Consider the following 27,519-nt stretch of genomic DNA (forward strand, 5'->3'; position numbering starts at 1 on the left):
ATGGGAAGAGTTAAGCTTCAGATCAAGAAAATAGAAAGCAATACAAACAGACAAGTTACCTATTCCAAGAGGCGAAATGGACTTACGAAGAAGGCCTATGAACTCTCTATTCTATGTGATATTGATATTGCACTTATTATGTTTTCGCCTTCTGGAAAACTCAGTCATTATCCTGGAAAGAAAAGGTAAGCTCTATTAGAACCACTGAATAACTTGTGTTTTTAATGTCTACGTTGGTTCTATAGATAGTTTTATTTACTAAAGAGATTTATTTCATATGTTGTATATTTAAGGAACACTTCAAATATGGTGAATATACTTTGGATTATGTATAGTATTTCATATGAAATAAATGCCTAGTATTAGGGGAATTCTCAATTAAAGTTCATTCTATTTTATTTTATACTACAATATTAAATTTACATTTTCTTTTTAGATTGACAGAAGATGTTATAGTTCGTTATGTTGATCTACTAGAATATGAGAGAGGAAGGTATGGACTTTTTTGCAATATCTTAAAAAGATAAAAATGAAATTCATAATATTTACTTTTACATTTCAATTTATTTTTTTACATATAATATGCTCACTTCAATTCCAATATTCTTGTATCAAATTACTCATTTAATAAGATAGATCTTTTACAAAGAATAAATATAAAATTTCATTAATCTTAGTTATAAGTTTTCTATGAACAAGATTGCTCCATTATTGCACTTATATGAAAGTTTGATTAGACAATTTGTATACAAATGTATTGCAATTCACAGTAATATTATACCCACTTTCTTTTAGCTTTTTCACCTACATACCTCTAATAAGATTAAGTTTTGAATAAAATTGTGTTCATGTTTAGTTTGGTTTTATAACTAATATTTTTGTCATTTTTGTTCTCTATTTGGTATAAATTCTTTGAAATACGACAAATATACAGGCTTCAAAATCAAGAAGTAAGTCTCAATCTACAATGTTTAGTTTAATTTTTCTTCTTTCTGGTGTAATTTATTTTTGTGAATAATTTATTAATGTAGAAACAAAATCTTAGAATTAGACATAAATAAATGTTATTTTATGATATGTCTTAGCAGCTTTTAAATGAAATATTGAAGAAATTGAAGAGCGACAATGATCATGCCAATCATTTATCAAGGTCTTTTTTAAATTTATCTATTATTTTTGTACATGTAGTAAAACCCTTTTTACTAAGTAATATCTTACTAATGAGTGTTTCTACATTCTATCCATGACTATGCATTATCATCAACAGCTCAGGAAACATTCCAAATGTTGAGGTATGCTTGATTTCACCATGATAAAGAACAATGATTTCTATTTTTTAAAGTTATGATCCAATTTTGATGTATAATTATTATGATAAATTTATAGGAGATTCAAAGAGAAATTAATACATGGAAATTGCAACTATTGAATGCAGAATCAACACTAAGGTAGAGTCTCTTACTTAATCTGAAGTAATATTTTTTCCATTAAATTATACTACATTGTAATTTAGTAAATTGATCTTAAAAACATCTAAACATGTGCAATTACTGATATGAAAATTATCCATTAACGTTTTTCATTGATTTCACTGTTCATATCAATGCTACCTATACTTTTATTCAATTTCCAATAAAATTATCCCTCCCTTTCTATGAACTCCTTCGCTCTGTAACCCTCCCCTTCACTAAAATTACAAAAATAAAAATTGAAAATCATACTGTTACTTTCTGTATAAATCAAATGCCCAGGCAGTATTTGTGGGATCTTAAAGAACTATTTTTGATTTTGTAAAGAACATAAATATGAAAAAATTATATAAATATATTGAAGTTTCATATAATATTTCATTTTTTTGTTTTAAATTTGCAGGTGTTTGAAAGCAGATCCTAATATGATAACTTCAGTACATGATGCTGAGTATTATGAGAGAGTTCTGGAAGAATCCTTAATTAAAGTTCAACTTAAAAGGGTAAAGAACTCCACTTCTATTTCATTAAATGTCTTTTTGTAAACATATCTTACAAATTTTAATATTAAAAAACCAGTATAACAATTAGTTTTGATAATTATATCATTTTCAAATTCTAAGAAAATTATAATTTTCTTCAAAACAATTTTGAAATATATTACATAATTTTCTTGAACAATCTGGCATAGTCTCGTATGGCCAAGCTAACATCCATGGTCAATCAAATATGCAGGTATGTTCTATTTGTGAGAAATCAAAATTTTGTTTTTTTTAAATAATATTTTCCATATATCAGTGAAGATAAATTTTCATATAGAGATAACTTATTCAATGCCAAAACTTTTCTCTCCATTTTTTTCTCAAAATGTACATGGCCAATCAAAATATACAGATATGTTTCATTTGAGCGATGCCCAAAAATTTTCTTTTGTCATATCTAATGAATGGAATAGACTAGCTAAACTTTAAAAATGTTTCATACTAATGTGCATTAGAAATAGATACATTAAACGATGATAAACTATTTTGCTAACTATAAATTTTAATTTTAATTATATTGATATTTGTAGCCACAAAATAATTCAAGTGAGAGTCAAATGTTAAGCCAGATATCACAAAGAGACCAAAACTCTGTAGATATTGCCAATACTGATGGCATCTTTAGCATTAGGTATGTCTTTAGAACTTGTATTATTCATGGAAGTGATAAATGTTTACAAATATTTTGACATTGAATAAGTGTTTGGCGTCTTGAAATGAAGGGACAGTGGGGGAGAATGCATGGCTACAACAATTCATCCATCCTTTCAACAAGGCAATGGAAGTATGCAACTTGGAAATCATGCAAGTGAATCCAATATATCACATTTGAGTTATTATAATCTCCCTGTTGAAGACAACAATAGTGATGAGCATGTTGAGCATGATATGGTGGGCAGTGATTATGGCTCTACAATAATATTCCCATCACAATGGCAATCAACATATGGTGGACTTGATGACACCTTCATCAATGATGTAATGTATTGATATGCATGATTATAATGTTTTTGCTAACACTTTTGAAAACTATATTAGATTTATTTTTCCAGAAAGGATCTTAAAAATATTTCAAACAATTGTAATTAGTTTCAAACATATATTTTTCATTGCAATTTTTTGTTTCAATTATTAGTTCATGTGCCAATTTTTACATTTTGACATTTCAAACTATCAATGAAATTGCAATATTAAATTCTATTACACAAAGTTACAATAGTTAATACTTATTTCTTATAATTTAGAAAAGCAACTTTTTTTGATTTTTGATTCCTTGCAACAAACGAAAAAAAAAAATTGTTTGAAAAAATACCAATTTTTTAAACAACATTTGAAGCCTCTGAGTTTCCTATTCTTCTTGACATGCAGATTCACCAAAACAAACTAAATCCATATGTATATCCATTAATGATGTAGTTTGGTGGTCTATTTTTTATATTATTCTTTAAAGTTGTTTATGCTGTTATTTTTCTTCCATTGATTTCAGAGTAGGGCTAATTTGTTTACACCTAGAGAATCCAAAATGTTCATTTTAAATTTACTGTTCCATTGCAGTTAGGGTTTCTTAAAACTAAGATAGTGCAAATGTTAATTCTGATGTCTAAAACAAAGCACTCTGCCTAACATATGTGAAGGAAGTAATTCCATATTATTTTTTCTAATACTTCTTCTACTAATATTTGTAATGCTAGAATTCGCCTACACTTCATCATTATATTGTCACTTTCATTTTCTATATATTTTTATTTCAATGGGTGTCTGTGGAATACTACAATACTATCCCACACATTGCATTTATCTGGTAGCATTTCAACTCTTCCTAAAATAATTAAGGAGGCTCCTTACAAGTCTACAAATAAATAGAATCAGATAGTGTTCAATGAACCCATGTTGAAAGTAGCTATAAAGTTGAAGCAAAAGACTTGGGACCTTCAACTCTCGCAAACAAGGAGAAACACTCTATTCTCAGATTTGCAAGACGTGCAACTCCAAGCCAAGCCTGTACTATCAAATTCAGGATTTGATGTCCCAATTTTCTTTCTCTTATGCATTCTATTTGTTCTTAGATTCCTTTCATGAACTATATAACTCAATGAAATTGGAAGAACTTAATTCTGCAATACATGATCATGAAAGCTACATAATGAAACATTCTTTCGTTCTTTCACTACTACTACAAAATATAAGGAGATGGATTCACACAATATTTTCAGCCAATGATATCAACAATGGCATCTTTTATTTAAACTTTAAGATTCATACCATGCAAGAAGAATTACATATGGAGTGGAAATCTCATCACTCAACTCATACAATACATTGAAGGAACAAAGGTAAGAAATGGAGAACTCTCCAACAACAACACTTGATCACAAAAATCATGAATTCCTTTCATCACAAGGTTCCAATAAGAAGTTCGAAGCCTCCCAAACTACCCAACATGGACCCACAAAACCTGCAAATAAGATTTGAACATACCATGGAGAGCTCACCTCCCAACCTAGGCTTCAAAGACACCACCCACTGAGATAGGATAACCAATGCCAAATGGGTCACAACCACAATCAAACCACAAATGCAAGAACATCACATGAACTCCAAATCCAAGGATTCACAATGGGTTTCACCTAAGAACCCATGACAAGGGTGAAGGTGGAGTAATCGTGAAGGATATTTCAATGCCAATACGCACAATTGTCATGGCTTCACAAGGCTCGTAGCAATCACATTTCTTTCATAGACATTCTCCTTATCACCCCCAAATGACATCAAGTCATTGAAAAGAAAAGGCTCATACACCTTGCTTATTTTTCCTCTTATCCATGAGAAGAGAACCTACACTTTCATGGAGGTCACAACTAACCCTTTCGCCCCAAGGCCACTTCTTCCCTCCCAAGGGTGAGTAATGCCTTCACACCCATGAACGGTCCCTCAAATAAAATGCAAGAAAAACAAGCTTGAAATTGTCATTTCCCAACCCTTACAAGAAAAAAATAACAATACATGTAAAATGCAAGAAATACATGAACACTTGATCTTCAACATGCTATTCTATTATAAAAATGAAGAGCATCCTTGGAAAGAACCACCAACCTTACTCAAAATGTGATGGAATAGAAATTTGAGAAGAGCCCTATCCTTTTTTATCCAATATTCAAACCCTAGTGTCTCTAAATCTAGAGAGTTGGTGAACAACCACTAAGTTCTTCAAGGCCCTCTAAAACGGCCTCCAAATCCCACCCACCTACTAGAAATCACTTCTTGATTTGACCCTAAGTTCTTGGGCATCATAAGTGTCTCCTACCATTAATGCAAATCTGGGAAAGTATGTGGATAAGGGTAAGGACATAAGAATTCTCCATTTTTGCAACTTTCGGAAAATGCATCTTTTGGAGGGTCCCTAAAGTTGCTTGGGCCTTCTAGTGGTACTTAAATCCCACTAAATTAAGCTCCTATGATTACTATTTGGCTTCTAAAAGTGAATTAAATTTTCTAATTGAAATTCTTCTTTTGTGGGACTTCACATGATACCTCTAAACAAATGTGATTAACTTAAGCTCCTAATTAAGTTTAGTTTTAGTGTAAGGGTCTCATTGCCAAACCCTGATTGACATGTCATTCACACATATACATGGCATGTTTCAATTGACACCAAAAAATTATATTACACCTTACAATTGACATGTGACTAATTACATAATGAATTAACCTAATACATACATTAAAATTATGATTACAAATTAAATTATGTAACAATGAGGTTTAAATCTCGTCAATGGGTTCAACCTTGGTTTCACAATTTGTACATAGGTTTAGTTTTTGGTTCTCCGATCAATACCATGGTTTATTACCTATTAATTCCCTACACACTCAATTTGAATATTAGTAGTTTGAGAAAATCACACACACACACACACACACACACACACAAAACTTGCATAATCAAATTTAACTCAAAATATTCCTAAATTTCATTTCAATAACTTTACCATTTTCTACACATTGATTAGATATAATAGATTTGCATAATCGGAACACTACGACATCTTCATCAATTCAATTTAAATTACCAAAATAAACCATCATAATGCATGCACGTATATAAAATATCATCAAGCATCATAAGTACAATATGTTGAAGTAATCATCATATGACATCTATAATATAGATCAATGTCTAGCCAGTTGAACAATGTCTCAAAATCTTGAGCCAAAATGTATCAAAAATAATTGTGTCAACTGAGCTATGATGGGTTGAGGTAAGGCCTCATAGGATTAAAATGGATTTCCTTGAAGATCAAGTTCTTAATGATCACAAGAAGATCTAATGGTTACTTTTAAACTGGAATGGTCACTTATTTTTTCTTCCAATGTAACAAATTTCAAATTCCCTCCTTGTAAAAGTGACTTATGTCACTTATTGTAATTAAAGTCAACTTTAGGTCTTAATCATTGTAAAATTTAGGTAAATCCTAACTTATTTTCAAAAGGGAGGTTATTCCAAGTTATTCCAAGTAGGCACTTAGGTAGTTATTCCATGAAGATGTCTCAAATAACTCCTAGCTCATTAGTCTAAGTGATTGCTTGAGTAGTCTTCCTAGGTACTTACTCTGAGTAGTTATCCTAAGTAGGTATGATAAGTGGTTACAAGTTGGTTATCAAGAAAATCTTATAAAAGAAAAGGATTTGGTAATGAAAAGGGGGGAAGAGCTTTTGCAAAGGAAGAACTTTGCAGAAATATTTAGAGAAACTTTCAATAAATAATGATTTCATATTATGTAAAGGTTTTTGGGTTGATACTTTCTCGAAAATAATAAAGAATTCATTTGTTCATGTGTACAAATGTCTCTCTAATTTATGCTTGCTAATTTATCATATGTTAAATTAGTAGCTCCTTTATGCATTTGTATGGATTATGTACAATCCATGCAAAGAAAAATGTTCATCTCTTGGTATCTTGATGTGAATGCACTAGTATAGTTTATCTTTTCATATGTTAGGGTCTACTACTATCCACTCTTTTTCATTGTTGCATTTTATGCTCAAAACCCCTTTACAAATTGTTGTCTTTTAGGAATCTCATTTGGTGTTTGTATGTATATTCTTTGAGTTTTTTTTGTTCATCTTATTTAGATTCATGTTCTATCCCTTTATACTTTCAAGTGAAAAGTACACCAAAATAAAAATAAACCCATCATATGAGGGAGATGCCCCTCTCAAATGCAGAGGAAGATTGCAATTTGATAGTGAATAGCTGCAATCTCTCCAACTATTGGCATAATTGTTACTGTTCATAGAGCAAATAGGGTCAATTTTGAAGATAAACTCATAACCAAAACAAAACAAAAAGATCTCCTTTGCCTAGACCTTTTGAGCTCTAATACCAGATGATATAGCCAAAATTCTTCAAATAATTAACTAAAATATAAGAGAGAAAGAATACAAAAATAAATTTCAGAATTACCTCTAGTGAAAAGGAAGAATCGTAACCTACTTAGTCACAACCCTAATCAACCCCATAAATCCATTGAGACATCTTAGCAGGAGAACCCTATCATTGACTATCCTCGTACCCCTCAACTTTTTCATTATGTTATTCCTTGTGTCAATTCAAAAGCAATTTGTGCTTCTCTTGATGAATTGTAAACTACATTCAACAAACATATAGAGGCCCCTCCTCCAAAGAGGGACCTCTCCCAAATCGTTTCCCTACTTGGTCCTAATGAGACTAATTCAGGATTCATCCAACATATGCCTAAGCTCAACACAAAACCCAAAACACCCAAAAAAACATTCTAGAGAAAATTAAGAAAATCTTAAGCCACAAGTTCATGAACCAATCTATGATTCCTCTAATGTTGCCTCCCACTGATTTTCTTGTTTCTCTCTCTTAGTCAATTTCTTTGAAAGCAAGAACATCAGGGGGAGGGAACATCAAGCCAACTAAGATCCCAAGAAAGAAACTCCTTAAATGCTCCACAATCTTCCAAGCTCCTATGGATATTGAAAATTATAGGTTTCCCAATTACTGCCAAATTCATATCGTGGAATGTCAAAGTACTTGAGTCTCCTAGCCGAAAGTATGTTATGAAGAGGTTTTTGAGAAACCATAATGGTGTTGATTTTCTCTTCGTGCAAAAAATCAAAGCAATTGATTTTCAACTTCATATATCTCTCAAATGTATTTTGAAGGATGCAAAGTCTTCTTGACAAACCATTAAAAAGGCAAGGGAGGGGTTGTTGAGATAATGGGTGTTGCACACATTGCATAGTATTGTTATATTTTATTATGTAAAGCTGCACCTAGGACTACCTAGATGGGCATGCAACATGTAAAGATTTCCATGGGATATACTTGATGATGTAATTATTTAACATTGAGGAAAAGAATTAAATGTCCAATATTAAATGTGGGATCAATAGGTTAGACAACCCATAGTTTATGTAATACTACTTGGTGGCTTTGTGGGACTTTCTACTATATAAGAAGCCACAAAGGTAGTTGTAGAGACAAGACAAAAAGGCAAAAGGCAAAAAGGTAAGTCAAGCAAGATAGGGCTTGACAGGTTAGCCAAGGGAGCATTTGTGAAGGTTGGAAGCATGGCATTAGATGTGTGAATTCATGATTGTTCACATGGATTGTTTGGTTGTGGCTATGGCTTTGAAGGCTTCCATGGTTGTATTGCAATGGTGATAAACACTTTTGGAGGCTAGGTTTTTTCCCTCAATGAGGGTTTCCCAAGTTATATCTTGTGTCACATTTTTTGTGGGTATGTTTTCTAGTCTCTTTCACATGGATTTTAATTACATATTTATTTCAAACCTATTATGTGTTATTTGAAAGCAATTATATTTTTGGTTGCAAGTTACCTTGCAAGGACTACCATTCTAATTGGTCACAGGTGGCACAAATGCATCTATTATTAGGGCTCCTCTCCTTGCAACATAATTTTGTGAGTTATCTTGAACCTAGATGGTAAAGACAAAAGAGTTTGATTTTCCTATCCTCCCAAGGACCATAATGATAGAAGCACCCTTTGGAATTGGATGTGCCAACTAAAAGACATTCCTTGGGAGTTTATTGGGGATTCCAATATGGTATAAAGACAAAAAGACAAGTTAGGATGTTCCAAATTAGATTTGAAACAGGAAGAAAAGTTTTTTTGGACTAAGATGGGTGGTAAGTATAATCTCTTTGACCATTTGACCGATAACAAGAATGGATATAAAGGCATTTAGCATATGTGCTCTAGATTCCAAAAGGGTGGGAGGAGGATATATTGTAGACTAGATAGATTCTATGCATGTAGGAATACTTTTAGCTTTAGAAAGAATGAAGAAGGTGATTGTGTACAAGTCTTCCCTTACACTCTCTTTGGTCACCATCACATAGTAGCATCAATCTTTTTGTTTAATCAGAACCCAGTCATCCCTCACAAATCTGATGGATTTTCCCTTAATACTTCTCTCCTTAAAGATGAAGATACTAGGACTATTGTCTTGGTAATCAGATGGTATAACCATAATATTGTCAAACACGAGTGATATCCAGAGATGGGAGACTGTGGCTGAAAGCTAGAAAAGGCTCTTCTAAACTATGGGGAAGAAGAAAGCTATAGACTCTAGATTAAAACAATGTACCATTCACAAATCTCTAATTGAAGCTTAAAAAATTACTTAGTTTAGGCAAAACCACATAACCATGATACTCTAGACACTCTGACCATTGCCATAGATTCATTAAGAAAGATAACACATTCTAAGATTTAGGGAGCTAAAACGAGGACTAGAATTAATTTATTAGAACATGCTGATAAGGGGAAAAGATAATATTTCTAGCTATTGAATTTGAAAGAAGCCACAGACAAGATAGACCATATTTGTGAGGATGGTAAGGATATCTATTATCAAGGAGATATTCTTAAAGCTTTTGCCAACTATTACTCTAACCTTTTGACCTTAGAAGAGGTGGATGATTCTATGAATAGCAAGTGGGACAGAATCAAAAGTCTTATCCTGATGCGGAGCACACAACAAAAGGGTAAATAAAGCCCAGTCAAATATATTCAAACACTGCATAATTACCAAGACAATATGACTGTGCCTGACGGCCAGCGAAAACAACAATTCCCAAACATATCATATTTCATTAATTCAACTTGCTGTTACATCTTGGCTATCCTCTATTGAGACACCATCCACTATCCTCTTCTATTCTACCATTACTCATGTCTACCCTTGTCCCTTATCGGATTTCCTTACATTATTTATAGCTTTGCAAAAACTGAATAACTAACTCCACTAATTACTAACTTCCCACAACTGGAAACATTCCTGTTCTAAACACATTAACTAAACTATAAAGTTATCATGGTTTATTCAAACATTTCTAAATATCAATGATACTTAGACCACTTAGACTTACATTCAAATTTTCATAAAATCAATTTATCGTGCACTCCATAGTTCTTAACTTTGATCTTGGTGCTCCTGCACCATACTCCCCGACTTTGAAATTGTTCCAAGTCCTCTTGGAAAGCTCTATATAAAAAACTTTATCAAATGTAGTTCCATGTCTTCTCATATCTTTGACACATTTGTACTAAGCTCCTTGATGCTCCATCCTTGCTTGTTCTCGTGAATATCTTGTGACTATACTTTCTTCCTTGCCATGCTTCTCCATGCTTAATTCTTGCTGTCCACACTGATTATCCATGTTTTCATACACATTTTGGAAGTGTGTTCCATGTATTATCCTTCTACACCTTCATTTCTTCTTCTTGTGCTTTGGAGTTAGTGACCAAATTAGTATAAAGAAAAGGACATAACATAGCCCTTCCATTATTGGGCTTTGACACAACCTTGTCAACTTTATCATGCCATAAATTTGTACCACAGTTGGATATACCTTCAATACAAACAAACTTAGTACCAAAAAACATAGTAATATCTTCATAGTAGTACAGGCTGCCCCTATACACATGCTTGGACTGATTTTGTCATGACTCTTCATCCTTATGCTCTTCTCATATTCAGATACTTCATGTTTGTACACCTCTTTCCATGTCAGTAACTTATCATCATCATTTAGCCATGCTCATTTTCCGTTCACCTTCCTCTTGGTGACTACCATACCATTCTCCCCAAACTTTAATGGACATAGAATTGTACCAACTAGTATCATTTTTTCAGCATCAAACTTTACTTCTTCCTCTTTTTCTTCCTCAGAAACTGTATTCTTTACTACTGTCTTGCATCTTAGAACCTCTTTATTATGAGATTCACTCCTCTCCATGTAACCTATCTACTACAATCTTTCTTCTTGTCCCTTAGAGATGGACCACATACTTTTGTATCAGCATTCTCGATGTCTTCATGCTCCAAAGTACCATCACTCTTCCTCAGCATTTTCTCTTCACCTTCATGTTCCTTACACCTTAGGAACTCTCTTCTTCCCATCAACCATGTCCTTGACATTCCCCATGTAGCCTTATCATCTTACAGTGAACTCATCACAAACTTCTTTCCATCATTGTTAATAACATATTCATTTTTCCAACCAAAATGTATGGTTTTGACATCAACTTTCCATGTCCTACCCGAAATCATATGACAATCATCCAAAGGTACAATATCACATAATATTTTATCAACATATTGGCCAATACTGAAAGAAATATATTATTGTTCTTTGACATAAACCCATTGACCATTATTCATTCCATACATTCTATAAGGTGTACTATGTGCTATCTTCTCAATATTAAACTTAGAAATCATATCACCTGAAACAAGATTAGTGAGAGTACCACTAGAAACAACAACTTACTCCTACATTTGCATTGTGTCTTGAATATGGATGACATTTGAATGTACCTTGTACCATCACTATCTGCCATGATGACCTGCTACCAACCTTCTTCAAACAGCATCCTCAGAAAACACCTTCAACCAAGATCTATTTGACTTGGAATCACCACTTGGAACTCTCTTGGAGGATGATTCAACTCAAAGCATCAACAAAGGACTCCTGGTCTTCAAAATCTCAGATCTTCACCCCAAACCAGATCTTTTATTGTGCTCTTATACCAATCTGATGCAGAGCATCATACAAATCAACCAATTAGTTGGGATACATGCTAATCCCTTTCAAATATATTACATAAACTCCATAATTAGAGGCATCTTACAAGGTAAAACAAAACATTTTCCAACATAAAAATATCAACCTTTCTCCATTCACATATCTTGATTTCTATATCTGATTCCATTATTCATAACTTCAATTCTAATTATCTTCTTGAAAAAAAAAATTATTATAGTTTTTCCAAATTATAAATAATAAAAGATATCCAAAGATGAGCCAAAATTAATAAATCTATTGAATTTTATAGTCTGTATACTTAGACCCATTTTCTCTATCATAAACTAGAAATAAAACTAGTAACCCTTCCTAGGGAATCAAATAACTTTCTCAAGATGATTCCAAATTACATCAAATCAATTTCCACTCAACCTTATATGATTCTATTTTCAGAATATATAAGCCATTAATTCTTACAATGCATAAATCATTCTACAAGGACCAATTGTGTCTTGTAACTTCAGTGGAGATTTGTAAAAACCAGTCTTCATCAAAATGAAAATAACTTACACAAATTTGAATGAAAATAACTCAAACCAATTGTAAATCAACCTTTATTCACATATATTTACAATGGATATAAATAAGCTTTATTATTAATTCAAATGTGATCATTCCAAACATTTTAATTTGACTATAGTTGGGCATCCTCAAATCTGCAATTTACAAACTTTTCTAAAACCTGCATAACTTCTTCATTTCTAAATGAAATAAATACAAACCAAATCCAAAAGAAATTTTATTCACTTATCTATCCCAATATACAATACTTTCATGGTTTTCAGGCTTTACATGGCCGTACAAGACCTAGAACCAACAGTAAAATTGAAAAACCAATCAAAATAACAACACAAGATATTACCAATTGTGTTTCAAAATGTATCTCTTCCTTTCATTTATTCTTTGGTTCAACCATAAATCTATTTTTACATATTTTTTGGTTGGTTATAACTTCCAAACCACCCTTTAAACCAACTCATTACATTCTTTTAACCCTTTTGCATTTTTGACAACATTTTATGCACTTTATGCATTTTTACATATCAACTTTCATACAAACCCAACCTAGACCAAAATTATGACTCAAATGAATAGATCCATTCACCTATGAATTAAATATTTTGACATTATTTTTCATATTAAGACCTTCTCTTTACAACTTTGACAACTTGTTACAAATGGCTTCTCTAGCCTGTATATCTTGACTCAAAAGACTCAAATATATAATAAATGGATCACATTATTTCAACATCTGACTTAATGACTATAAACCAATTTGTTCTCTTGAAATTTAGGTGCCTCTGCACCATACTCCCAACCTTGAAAAGTTTCTAGGTCCCTTGAAAAAATGGAATCAATAACTTGCAAGAAAAAAAATATTAGATCAAAATCCTCATCTTCACCTTCATTTGCCTTTGCTTCTTCATGCCTTTATCACCATCATCATTTCTCTTAAGGACATAGGACTATCCCTAAAATCATCTTTTCAAATACTCCTATCACTGGAGCATTAATGGCTACAACTCCATGGTTCCTTATCAGTCAGAGATCCACCTTTATCATTGCTGATTCAAACTCACCACAAACAACTCTCCCCTATGCCTCACCTAGGATTCCTCCTCTTTGCCTCTCTCCCTAGTCTATTGGAAATAAACTAGACCAATCCTTGGCCCTTGACCATTCATCTTACCCAATAGTAGATCCTGGAAGATGCTTCTCTCTTTAGATTGCCCTATCTACCCAACTTGATCTCCATTGGAGAATGGTTATGATAGACCTTCTCTTGTCTACCCATCATTCCAACCTTCATATGCAGCAAGATGGATAAGCACCTACAACCAAAAAAATAATTAAAAAAAATACCAAATCTCCAAGGTCCTAGCGTGGATTGCCTCTATTGGCGCTCTATCCACACACTCAAGATCTTCAAGCTCTGATACCAATCTAATGTGGAGCATATAGTAGAAGGGTAAATAAAGCCCAGTCAAATATATTCAAACACTGCATAATTACCAAGACAATATGACTATGCCTGACAGCCAGCAGGAACATCAATTCCCAAACATATCATATTTCATTAATTCAACTTTCTGTTACATCTTGGCTCTCCTCTATCGAGACACCAACCACTATCCTCTTCTGTTCTACCATTACTCCTATCTCCCCTTGTCCCTTATGGGATTGCCTTACATTATTTATAGCTTTGCAAAACCGAATAACTAACTCCACTAATTACTAACTTCCCACAACTGAAAACATTCATGTTCTAAACACATTAACTAAACTATAAAGTTATCATGGTTTATTCAAAACTTTCTAAATATTGATGATACTTAAACCACTTAGACTTACATTCAAATTTTCATAACATCAATTTCTTGTGCACTCTATAGTTCTTGACTTTGATCTTGGTGCTCCTGCACTATATCCCTAAGAAACTTAATGAAAAAGACAAATATATGCTTGAACAACTAATATTGAAAAAGGAAATTATTAATGCAATCATGAAGATGAGTGATGAGAAGTTACCCAAGCTTGATGGGTTTCTAATTGGTTTCTACAAGACTAATATTGAGTGGATTTGGCAAGATCTATTGATACTTTATGAGAAAGTCATAGATAATGGATCCCTAGGCTTTGCAATTAACTTGAAACTTATCCAACTAATTTCAAAAGATGGTGATAAATCCTTAATCAAGAATTGGAGGCATGTTATCCTTCTTAATGTTTCATAAGATTCTATCGAAAGCTCCCTCTCAAAGACTGGAAAACATCATTCCCAAGGAAATCAACTGCACACAAACTATCTTTATTAAAGGGAGATACATTTTAGATAATTTAATTACTTGTTGGGAGGCCATGGAATGGGCTAGAAGTTGGGGACAACACGTATGTATGTTTCTAGTAGATTATAAAAAAGAATATGACAAAATTGAATGGAAATACATCATGATTATGTTAGTAGGGCTTGGCTTTCCTGATTTTTTAACAAAATGGTTATGTTTCTCATAATCAATGCTATAACCCCAATGAAGATAAATGGTACTAGATCCAACTCCTTTGGCCTCTCTAGATTTATCAGACAAGGGTGCCCATTAGCCTCGTTATTGTCTATTAAAGTAACAAATTACCTATTATATATATTGAGACATAATTCTTTATATCAAAGGGATTGTGCTTCGCAACCAAGAGGATCTAACTAATATCAAATTTGTGAATGATAAAACCTTTCTTATATGGTTATCAAATGAAAAAAAAATATTGAAAATCTTGTTGCCAAGATACATACCTTTTGTTCCACTTCTGGTAGTAAAGTCTCATTAACCAAGTCTATCATGTTAGTTTAGGAGGGTAGTCCCCAAATTTGGTACGAAAAATTGGGTATTTCTTGGGAAGCCCTAAGTACTAGGTAAGATACCTTGGTATCTCATTCTTGGTTCATCCTAATCAATGTAGGAATTGGTCAAGACAAAGATTGATAAGAAACAATACTAATGGAACAATGGGTACTTATGTTTAGTGGGGAGATTGTAGGTATGCCAAAAAGTCTTATCATACTATATATTATTCTTTTGCTTGGCTATTCAACCAAGCCCATATTAACTATGTTCAAAAAGCTATAAGAAATTTTTTGTGGTCTAATGGAAAATGAAAGAAGAGGTATGGTGTTAGAAGGGACGAGCGTGTTAGAAGAAAAGAGTTGGGGTGTCTTAAGCAAAAAGACCTTAGATGGCAAGGCATTGCCCTTGCCATCAAATGGGTTGCTAAGGCCACCCAAGGAAAGAACCATGTATAATTCTAATAAAGAATAACATATCAAGGGGTGCTTCTGTTGATGCTAAATCTTGGAATGGTTTACATATTTCAAGCTATTTGGAAGCGGTGGGAGAAAGTAAGACATCTAATATTTGGGAATGATTTGGTTTATCATCATCACAAAATCTATGGGGAAAAATCTATTTGGTGGATCTTAAATGAAATGATAAGCCCCTTGTCCTTCTTCAAGATTGTTCTACAAAGAGATGGTCCATAAATGTTATTAAAAAGTTCAATGATATTATATCTAAAGGTAATCTTATTAGTTGGCAGGAAGTGATTTCAATGTATAATGTACCTCTCTCACACAAAAGGATCTTTTCCATCCTAAAAGAGGTATGTGGTACTCTCAATCTCCTGAGGTTGATGATAAGCTCTCCCTACTAAGATGGCCATATGGGTCTCCCTTGTGCTCCACCAAGGCCAAAAATGTATATAACCTTCTCTTGGATTCCTCTATCATTCTTGAACATTGTAATTCCAAATGGTCTTGTTACCTTGACCATCAAAATTGGATTAGAATCCTTGGTAACCTCTGACACTTACCCATCAAGCCCAAAACTCAATGTTTAATGTGGCATATGCTCTTGCACAAGCTTCCCTTCTTTAATTTGATGGTGATACATGTATGTTCATATAGTGATTTCAGTTATTTCATGATGTTAGTTAGAGGAATGATTTATATGAATTTTTATAGATACTTGCCCCATATTTGCATGTGTATGATGTACTTTTATCTTTTACTTTATGTGTGACATTTTTGATGTGGTTGAGGGAGGGAGTCATAGTCACCTACTAGTCAAGATCTACACAATGCACCACTTCCTACCATTGTCTGTTTAGTTTAGACTATATGTGTATGTACATGCTCAAAGTTTATGTAGATTGCAAGCACCAGGTAAAAGAGGGGAGATAATTAGTCCAAATCATAACCCTAAGCCAATTGTTCTAGAAAGTAGGATAAGTATCTGAGTTGTTTACCTTTTGGAATTCGTTTAGTGACATGAATTCATGATTTTGACCCTAGAGTTTGATTATGTTCTTTGATAGGAAAGCATACTGTATTGCAGTATCTTAATGGTAAAAGAGGGGAGATAATTAGTCCAAATCATAACCCTAAGCCAATTGTTCTAGAAAGTAGGATAAGTATTTGAGTTGTTTAGCTTTTGGAATTCGTTTAGTGACATGAATCCATGATTTTGACCCTAGAGTTTGATTATGTTCTTTGTCTTCAATTGAGTTGTCATATTTAGTCTTGTGAGTTTGTTGTGATTTTCAGTTATAATCAAATCAAATTAAAAGATAATTTAATAGAAATTTTATAAAGAAAAATCAATATTTAATTATATTTAATTAATTGAGAAATTAATTAAATTAAAGAATTAAATTTAAAGATATAATTAAAGTTCTAATTTTGGCATAAGCATATTTATTTAATTTAATAAAAATAAATTTAGGAGTTTCATTTTTGTAATAAACTCTAAATATTATTATTAGTTATGTTAATAAATATTTTATTAAAAACATCTTCTGAATTAATAAAAAAAATGAAAAAAATTGATTTAATAAAGATATTTTAATTAATTTGTAAAAAGGTTGCACATGAAAATTAAAATATAATAAAATAATTAACGAAAAGGGTTTCGCGTGATTGCAAAATTGAAGCTTTGCTTTGGGGGAAAACTCTTTATTTGTAAATTAGAGTTCATTTCTTAATACTAAGATTTGGAGGAGCCAATTTCCGAGAAGAAGGTTTTCGGAAGAAGGGGAAATTGCTTGTGAGCTCCATGCATTCATTATTTTAGCATCAAATTCAAGTAGGATCTTGTGGGTTTTACAAAATAGTTTCCATTCTTTGATTTCTCTATGTTCGTCGTTTTTGTTGTGGGTCTGTTTTCAAAATTTTAAATTGAGTTGAAACCCTTGTTGCAAATTTCATTATTCTTCATTTTGGAGTCATTTATATATGAATTGAGAATTAGAAACCCTCGTTTTGTAAATTTTTAGAGAATTGCATTTTGAAATGAGTAGGGTTTTGAAAAGAAATCAAGAATGTTATATATAGATTTGATTGATAACTCGTTTCTCTCCTATCAGACCTATATGGGGAAATCTTTATACATACATACATATATATATATATATATATATATATATATATATATATATATATATATATATCACAGTAATTATTAATTACTGTGATAATTATAAATTTATATAATATAAATAGAAATCGTATTGATTAAGCAAGCCTGGTTTTTTATTTGTTTTTTTAAAATAAAAAACAAAAAAACAAAATTTTAATAACTTGGTAGGATGCGGACCACTACCCTCACCTCCCCTCCCCTTTCTCTCCCCACAACGGTTGTTGTAAGGACTGCACACAACAATCTTGTTGTGGTAGTAGTCTGTACTGCTAACGCAGTACCCTATTGTTGTGATAGTGTTGCCATTAAGGTCGGTAAGCCATAAACATTCATTTTTTAAAATAAAACAATTTAAGTGTTTTATATTTATTAAATTTTATAATTTAATAAATGTTTTAATATTTTTTAAATGGTTATTAATTAATTTAATTAATATAGTTTTAATTATTATTTATTAAATTGTAAATATTATTATTTATTATTTATTATGTTATTATTAGATTAATAATTATTTATTAATAATTTAATATAAGTTTTTTTTTTTATCGGTAAATGACTGAAGCCTTTGATTAACTTCAAATAAAATGATACAACTTAGGTTTCTCTATTCAAACAAGCAATAGTAGGAAAGAACGGAGAAGAAAACCTCTAGTCTCACCCGAGACCTTAGTCCTTTATTATTACACTATAAAAGGGGCATAACCCAATTTCATATATGAGTATTTATTACAAAGAAAGTCGACAGTAATCCTTATCTGAATATGAGCGCTCTAGAGTGATCTAAATCAACCATATGTAATTTGCTCCAAATGAACCAACTAACCAGAGCTTAAGATGCTTAGTAGGCATCCCTTCTTCGTTGTTTTGTCAGTAGCTCACAAATCTATTAAACAGAAATCCACTTAAAAAGAAGTCATTAATAGTATCAGTAAGTGATACAGATGAATAACCTGATAAGCAATTTACAGTCTTTGTCAGTCTTGCTGAAAAATTTTGAGTGATATTACCAGCCCTACTTGTTCCAACTTATTCTTAGAAAACAAGTATTGAAGCCAAATCTATCTTGAAAAAATCAAGGAATAATACCACATGCTTAGAACAATGTAATTATCCTGGTCATCATTAAATATTAATCAATTATTTAATTGAATTTCTTAACTTATGAAAGGATTAAATTTGGATACTAGATTATTAGATTATTTGAGGTCTATTTAATTTAATTCCTAGATGGGTTTAGTGGCTATAACTAGATTCAGATAGCACCTGAGGATCAGGACAAGACTACATTCACACGCCCGTGGGGAACATTTGCTTATTCTATCCTACCATTTGGTTTGTTCAATGCACCTGCAACCTTCCAAAGAGTTTTTATTAGTATTTTCTCTAATATATCTGTAAACTATTTAGAGGTATACATGGATGACTTCACTACATATGGGCAGACCTTTGAGGAAGCCAAAGAAAATTTGGATCAAGTCCTACAAAGATGTAAAGACTATAACTTGTCTTAAATAGTGAAAAGTGTTTCATAATGATGCAAGGAGTGTTGTTGGGGCACTTTATTTCTCCCAAAGGGATTGAAGTGGATCCAACAAAGATAGAAGTTATCCATACATTGTCTATACCAACCAAACTAAAGGAAGTCAGGAGTTTTCTATGGCATGCAGGGTATTATTGGCACTTTATTAAAGACTTCAATCAAATTGTAGCCCCTCTATACAAGTTGCTCTGAAAAGATGTTGAGTTTGTATGGCATTCTGATTGTACAAAGGCTTTCTTGCAATTTAAAGAATTCCTTTCGATGGCACTAGTCCTCCAAGGACTAAATTGGGAGTTACCTTTCCACATACATATTGATGCCTCAGATCATGCCATTGGAGCAATGCTTGGTACAAAGCTAGATTGAATAGAACATGCAATATATTACATTAGTAAAAATCTTCAGGGAGCCCAATATAACTATATTATAATAGAGAAAGAGCTACATGTTGTAATTTATGCTCTAAATAAGTTCAGACATTATATTATAGGATATCAAATATTTTTACACACAGACCACTCTACTATCAAATATATGATGAATAAATTGGCAATCTCTGGATGATTGGCTCGATGGTTGTTATTGATGCAAGAATTTGACATAACCATTATTGACAAACAAGGTAAGGCAAATCTTGCAGCTGATTTCTTTCCTCACCTTCAGACACCTGAGGATCCTACAGTCATAGAAGATAGTTTTCCTAATGAGCATCTCTTCCTTCTATCAGCACAAAATCCTTGGTATGCTGACATTACCAACTATCTAACCACTAGAAGAACACCCCCATACTTCTCTGCAAAAGAAAAATGGTTGTTGGTAGAAAAGAGGTTTAACTTCTCATGGATCTCAAGGTTCATGTTTTATACTAAGCTAAATCAGGTGACACGTCAGCATCTCAAAGAAGATGAAACTTATGATGTTCTTCGTGCCTGTCATGATGAGCCTTGTGGTGGTCACTTTGTTAACAAAAGGACTACATTAAAGATTTTGAATACAGGTTATTATTGGCCCACACTTCAAAAAGGTGCAGTTCAATATACAAAAAGATGTGACAAATGCCAGAGAATGGGTCAACCAATGAAGACAGATGAAATGCCCCTACAGCCACAGATAGTAGTAGCACCATTTGATAAATGGGGAATTGACTTTGTTGGTCCTATTGAACTACCATTAGAAGGAAAGAGTTATATCTTGGTATGGACTAATTATGTTACTAAATGGGCAGAAGCAAAGCTTATGAAGCACCTATGAGATGCCCCCTCAAGAAGGCGGTGGGGAGAGAAAGCGAGGCTCGACGACTTCTTGAAAAGTACAAGAATCCGAGATGAGCAAGAAGACTCAGATTTGGTTAAGAGAAGAGGTTTGGTTAGCTCAAACTCTCACTACGGGAGAATGATAAAGGGAGAATTAGAGGCACAAGAGGAAGCAAGCTTAAGATCTCAGGGATTGCAGAGGATGAAGGAGCGGAGCGCTATAAAAAGGAATCCAGGATAGGGAGATGGATGAGGGGATTAAAAAGATGATGCAATAGGATTTCAAAGAGTCAGATTGGTGGAAGATGGGTTTCGGAGATCCCTAGGACTAGGATTGTGGATCTCGAAAGATGAGGCTTGGTGGATTGATTTGGATTAGTGGATCCCTAAAGCTAAAGGTGAGGAGTGATTCAAAGAGATACTGATGCATAAGCTGGGGTAGGAGAGACAGATGCTAGATATGGATGGGGGATAATGGAGATGAAGGAAAACCATTGAAGCTTTTTGAGCGGGCGGGATACTTCAAAGAGAAGTACCACCATGTAGTTGAGCACTAGATTTTCTATAGGACTGTTGGTTAATTGCCAAGGTTACTAAGAACATCAAGGCCTTTTCACCAACTATCCAGAGGACTGACAAACTGACTCAAAAAAAACATGCAAGGATTGCCCCAGTATCACACATGAATCCCAGGGGAAGCAGTGTGGAAATGACACTGGGTAACCCACAAGCAAAAAAGAAAACAAGCAAAAGACATGATCAAGACCTTACGCTCTGATTGCCCCATTTATAGTATACCATGATATGGAAGATCGTGGCAACCTTGAGGAGGGAACAAGGAGATTGCTTGGAAAAGATATTTCAAGACCCAATAGGGAAGTGTCCAAATCAAAAGAAAGCAAAAATCCAAAAGAGAACTATTTGCCAACGAGATGGGTAGGACGAGGTACTAACGGACCAAGATCAGACATGAGGAAAGCTATATCCTACAAGGACCTATCAAAGAGCACCTAAGCTTGTGGATTTGGATGAGTAATGCGTCTGGCAAGCTGAACTAAGAAAGATAACACTTTGGTGATAGGAAATCTAGCTAAAAGATGCATTGGAATAGCTAACCAAGATGTGCGATGGGTGCAAGATGTTGATCAAGGATGAACTGACACGAACGCTAGATAGATGCAATGGTACTAAGCTAAAGAGGATGTACAAGCTAACAGACCAAGATATTTACAAGTGATCTAATCAAGATATGGTACAAGCTAACGGACCAAGATAGTTACAAGCAGGCAAAAGCTCAGGATGATAGGATAGCGGGATGGTTCGATGTTGTGCAAGATGTGAAAGCTAAGGGTGGGGTGATAGCAAAAGATATGGATTTGGCAGGATGCATCTAATGATGATGAGAGATTTTGTGACCAAGGATAGCTAGAGGAGTAGGATGAGATGGCTGGATAGGATGGTAGATAGCTAGGATTATGATGGATATAAAGAGATGACATTGGGTTTGCATGAGGATAGCCTAGAGCTAGATACCAATGACAAGGGAGGATGGACAAGAAAAGATCTCCAAGGAATATAGTGCCCCCAATCAGAAGATAACATGTGGAAGGAGGTCTTATGATGGATGTGATAGGATTGAAGCTAGGATGGAAAAAGCTAAAGGGGCTAGGGAGATGGATGATAGCTGAGATGATTGGCTGTAGCTGCATAAGATTAGTGGATGGTGTGAGATGGAAGCTGGAGGATGGAGGATAGGTGGATAGATTGGAAGATGGAGGTGGATGTCAAGAGATGACCAAAAGCATGAGGGTGATAGGCTAAGGATTACGCATGACGCTTGTTTGCCAAGTTTTCATCATGGTACTTATCCAAGGTGCTTGAATTGCCAAGTTTTCACTAGTGGACGCTTTATTTTTCTTTTCTTTTTTTGACTTTTTAACTTTGGACTTAGTTGGAATGATTTTGGCTTTCTTCAGCTATTTTGGCTTTTTTGGGATTTTTCACTGGCTGTTGGAATGTTCAATTTTGTTGCTAGCTATTGGTACACCGGATGTGTGATTTATGCAATAGATCGGATTAGTTGGGATTGATGGTAGGAGATGGAGGGATGAAAATTTTGGAAAGGAAAGCAACATTAGCACATGTTGGGATGGGTGTGAAAAGAGCATATGGGGGATAGATGGTAGATGCGGGCATGATGGAGGATTTGTGGAAGTGTGCTTGGGGATATAGGCACCCAAGATGGAGTTAGGAGGTGGGGGACATGAGTCACTAGATGGGGGATTAGCAATGGTGGATGCCATTATGCATTGGGTTTCAACTTTTTTCTTGGGGATCCACATGGTTTTGGATTTTCTTTTCATAGGCTTTTGCATTGTTTTGCATTCTTTGATTGGATTTTGCCTTTTTGGAGTATGTCTTTTAGAATAGACATATGATTGCCTAGGATGTGGATTTTTAGCTTTATGCATTTTGAAGTTGGCATTTACATTGTTGTGGTAAGCTTTGGGAAGATGGTTAGGAGAAGCTTTGTGAGATGGAGAGGATATGAAAGAGCATGTAGGGGGATGATGATGGATGATGTGCCCTGATATGTGCCTTTGTTGATCTTGCATAGGAATGGATGGAATAGGATTTTTATGATGGCTAATAGGAGGATGGAGGATGGTAGATTTTGGGACATAGGGACCCAAAATGGATTTAGCGGATGAAGGGGGGATATGGTAGGTTGTTTTGGGTTTCAAAGATGGTGGAGGGGGTATGACATAAGATTTCTTGAAGGAGTGATGGGAGGCTGGCATGGTGGGCTTGGAGATAGGCTTGGTTTGGGGGTGTGGTGTACCAACACCTTTAGATGGTGAGCCTTTGGATACATATCGAAGACCATGAAATTCTAAATTTTTTTGTGCAATAATAGGCTCTCTGATTCCTTGCTCTTGTGGTCCTAAACCTTGACCTTGATAATGCCATCGATTGAGCATTTGAACAAGCTGAGAAAACTTTTTGCTTGCAGAAAATGGTAGAAGTGATTTATTAGGTGTATTGCAATGGGGAGATACTGTTCTTAATTCTTCCGCTAAGAGAGGTCCACTGTGGATGAATGCAAGTGAACCAAGAGGGTAGATTATAGATGGTGGAATAGCTTGGATAGGTGTTAAGATGGAAGCATGGAGCGGGGGAGATGGAAGGATAGGATCTTGATGTAGCTGGTGGGATGACAAGATATCTTGTAGTGGAGGAGATATGGCTTGAGGTTTTGGAGATGGAGGAGATGGTGACTGCACTATGGATGGAAGACATGGTACGATGATATCTTCATTTATGCTTTGGGAGATGTCAACATGCTTTTGGCCAGGATCTTGATAGGATTGGTTTGGAGTGGATGGTGTGATAGGAGGTGAAGGGATGGATTCTTCAAAGGCAGTGGATGGATAGATGGGAGATTCAGTAGTGGAGATGGGTGAGTAGAAGATGGATGCACAAGGGTCATTACGAGAGATTTAGGAAATGCTTGTAGGTGATGTGGATAGGATTTGGAGGGATTTGATAGGTGGTGGGATTTTGATGCTTGCAGGAAGTGGAAGGATTTTAAGAAATTTGATGGATGGTATGGGGATGATAGCTATGGGAGATGGAGGTGATATTATAGATGGGGAAGCTTCATCACTGACTACTTCACATGGTTGGATTAGATGACATGGCTTATCAACTGTTGGAGGCAACTTTTCTTGTATTTCCTTTAGGAGATTCCTTGGAGACTTGTGTGTCAAAGGTGAAGGTGGATTGACAAGAATAGCTAGTGTGGTGGGGGTGGAAGATTGGAAGCTTGGTTGATGGGGTGATGGAGGGGAAGCTGGGATATCAGATGGCATGAATAGATAGTTTGGAATAACTCTTGGATTTTGGGGGATGCTTGGGGGAATGTTTCTAAGGCTTTCAATATACCCGTCATAGTCAACAATATTTTCATCATCATTGGAATAGGAGGTGGTGGGAGCAAGGACAATGCGACCAAACACATCATGATAGGATTGGTACTTCATGCTTTGATGATGAGTTTGATGGGGATGGGGTCTTGCATATGGATGAACACGGAAGCTCATGGTTGGATTTGGATTAAGCACAGATTTTGGATTGGCTGATGAAAGATTTCCTAGGGAGAGTCAAAGTTGTATGACAGACCTAAGGAGGATTGGCTAGAGATTTTTGGCTTTCTTGTGGGTGGAAGACTTCAAGGGTATGCTATCAAAAAGTGAGATTTTTTCTTTCCTATGTGCAGGATTCATGGAGATTGTATCAACTTAAGGATAGACTAGTGATCCTATGGCATGACACGAGATTGACCACTTGTGGATCCCAACCTTTAGCTCAAGGTGATGAGGGATACAAGTGACAAAGCTGGATTACCCTAGACAATGCTCTGTCAAAGGGATAACCTTGGTGAGATTGGTTGATTGGTAGGATTGATTGGATAGAAAAATCTAGCAAAGTGACAACAACTCTTTAAAGGCTTGGGTGATTTTGGATTGGGTTGCTAGCTGGCTATGATAACAATGTTGCAAGGTTCATGTATGAGTGTATATTTATTAGATATGGTGCTCCAAGAGAATTGCAGTCAGATCAAGGGCCTCATTTTTCATCCAATCTAGTAGTTGCACTTATGAAGGAGTACCAAATCTGATATGGTAAATCTTCCTCATACCATCCAAAAGCCAATGGACAAGTTGAAGTGACAAATAGGGAGTTGGAAAATATACTCACTAAAATAGTGTCCTTACATAAGAAGGATTGGGCAGCTCAACTTCCTGAAGCTTTATGGGCATATCAAACAGCATGGAAATCCACTACTGGGTTTACCCCTTTTGAGCTCCTCTATGGAAAAATAGCTATCATGCCCATCAAGTTTGACCACAAGACTCTGTGGACAGCCTTAGAACTTGATATCACTCTTCCTACAGCACAACAGGACCTCATATTGCATCTTAATGAGTTAGATGAATGGCGCAAGTCAGCTCTGCATAACACAAAATTGATACAAAGATAGAGGAAACAATGGCATGATAAATTTATTAAAGATAGAGAATTCTCAGTTGGTGATTGGGCACTCCTATATGATTCATGATATCAGCACCATCAAGAAATTTTTTAGGCCAGATCGCTTAGACCATATGAAATTGTTGCAATTTTTAATAATGGAGCAGTTCAACTATCTACAATTGATCCAATCAAATTCAAACTCTTCGTTAATGGACATCATTTGAAGCTATATCATAAACCAGCCACCCAGGAGGAATTTCTTCAACAATTCCAAACAGCAAAAACATTTCTTCCTACAGCCTCTACATCTGAATCTTCCACTCGGACGCCTGCAGCCCCTTGAATTTATTTCAAGGTCTTCAGAATAAAAATGTCACATTTATGTGGAATTCATTTCTTTTCCATTTCATTCCATCTCATCTTCTTGTCTTCCCATTATCACTCCATTCCATCATCATTCTATGGTACAATATTCTTCCAAGCACGCTTCCTATCACACTCCAGGTTGGTGACACTTAACTTCTCTCCATTCATTCATTTTATTATTTATTTAGAAAGGCATAATTATTTTGATTTTTGGAAATTGCAATCTTTAAGGGCTAGTGGGACCCAATGCATGATAGGTTGGGGGGGGGGGGAGGGGGGGAAATCGAAGTCATAAAAAATCATAAACGAAAATCAAGTGACCTAAAATCATAAATGAAAATCTGAGCAAATCTTATGTTGGCACAAAGAATGTACGGGGTAAGATCATCTGAGGGATGAGTTAGCATCACTTTGTACTTCCTTTGTAGTTGTGAAGTAATTAAGCAAGTGCAGTCATTATTTTATGATTTCATCAGTGCATAACTTCTTATTAACACCCCCATTATGTTAATGCCATCATGTAGTACTGAAGAAAAGTGTGTTTTAAAAACTATTGTTTCATTTTCAAATGCCATTGTAACCATTGTTTGAAATCCTCTAGCAATCTCCACCCCACTTTTCAATCATTTTCAATCCCTTTCAGATTTTTTTTAAAATGGGTGGAGAGCCTCAATGACATGAACTACCAGATCATAGAGTTTTGTTGGCGGATCCCACAACATGCAATTTATTTCAACAATGAGACTAGTTGGTGTATTGTCTCAGTTTGAAGCAATTTGACCAGGAAATTACACTTCAGCAACACATTGAGGAATGAGTATGCTACTATGAAAGGAATTCATATAGAATTCACAAAAGAAGTGGTTGCAGAAGTCATTGGGTTAGCCACAAATGGGGAGCGATGGACAGAAAACTTGGATGTGCGGGCAGCAAAAGAGCAATTCTCAATGCATAGAGATCCTCGGCTAGAGGAAAATAAAAAGCAAGGTACTTTGCGGTTGTCTCTTCCTCTGCAATTTATCTGGCTTGCTGAATTTATTATAAGATATTTTACTTGTGAAGGAAGATACTCTTATCTACATGCTGTGCATTTTAAAATTTTAAGTGGGTTACGACATGGTGATCACCCTGTGAATCTTCCAAGATTTCTCTATAATATTATTAAAAGAAAAGCTTCTTATGTCCAGCAACGAAAAGTCTAG

The 27,519-nt window shown here is 34.4% G+C and overlaps 1 pseudogene; it reads left to right on the forward strand.

The window, feature by feature from the left end:
* On the forward strand, positions 1–27,519 carry LOC149570087 (uncharacterized; annotated as a pseudogene).

This window comes from Cupressus sempervirens, chromosome 3 (assembly GCF_028749045.1).
Source record: "Cupressus sempervirens isolate cs-2001-9-10 chromosome 3, ASM2874904v1, whole genome shotgun sequence".
Lineage (NCBI taxonomy): Eukaryota > Viridiplantae > Streptophyta > Pinopsida > Cupressales > Cupressaceae > Cupressus > Cupressus sempervirens.